General features: G+C 50.2%; 1 non-coding gene across 1 annotated transcript; it reads right to left on the bottom strand.

The window, feature by feature from the left end:
* Positions 1–217: 217 nt before the first annotated feature.
* Positions 218–336, bottom strand: LOC136886943 (5S ribosomal RNA). The gene has a single exon (XR_010861894.1). It is a non-coding gene; the product is annotated as a 5S ribosomal RNA (ribosomal RNA).
* Between the last annotated feature and the right edge of the window lie 493 nt (positions 337–829).

The raw sequence follows: 829 nt of genomic DNA, 5'->3' as shown, positions 1-829 counted from the left end.
TGTCGCCACCGCCAGGTTAGGCCGGTCACCTAGGAGGAAATGCAATACTACGCTAAGCTTCGTTCCTGTATAGCCACGGGGTCGAAGAGCAGCAAAAAGATCTAGCTAGTTTCAGACGTAACAAAAAACGTGATTTAAGCAATTTCTGCTGGCCTGAGGCAAAAGTTGAAAGTAAGTTGTCGTACAGGGACTGGGAAACTTGGTAAAAAGGGAATTGAGCCAACGGCACGTGGTGTTCCCAAGCGGTCACCCATCCAAGTACTGACCACGCCCAATGTTGCTTAACTGCGGTGATCGGACGAGAACCGGTGTATTCAACATGGTATGGCCGTTGGCGAGAGAACGGAGCTTGAAACGGCCATACGAACCGCAAAGCGAGTTTCCTGGAGGTCTTTGTGGCGCGGGGGCGTTGGCAATGGTGCAGGGGTGTGCTCGGAGGTCGCCGTCGCGGAGCGGGCGCGGGTGGTTGTCGCCTTCCGCGGCGAAACGTAACCTAACTCGACTTAACCCCACTTCTCGTAACCTAACCCCAAAAAAAACGCGCACACACCCACACGGGAAGTGTCCAGGGTTTGTTGTAATAATAATAATAATAATAATAATAATAATAATAATAATAATAATAATAATAATAATAATAATAATTACTGAAGGTAGTTGTGAAGGGGCCGGCGCTGTAGCCGGAGGGCCCGGGCTCAATTCCCGGCCAGGCAAAGGAATTTTACCTCGATCTAAGGGCTGCTTTGAGGTCCACTCAGCCTGCTTGCTTAGGGGCTGTAGTGCCATGGGGCTTGGTCTGGTTTTCATTGTAAAGGACAAAGCAGGAGGA

The sequence above is a fragment of the Anabrus simplex genome, chromosome 4, assembly GCF_040414725.1.
Source record: "Anabrus simplex isolate iqAnaSimp1 chromosome 4, ASM4041472v1, whole genome shotgun sequence".
NCBI lineage: Eukaryota > Metazoa > Arthropoda > Insecta > Orthoptera > Tettigoniidae > Anabrus > Anabrus simplex.
The sequence above is the reverse complement of the archived record's forward strand: the minus strand, read 5'-3'. Positions and strand labels throughout refer to the sequence as shown.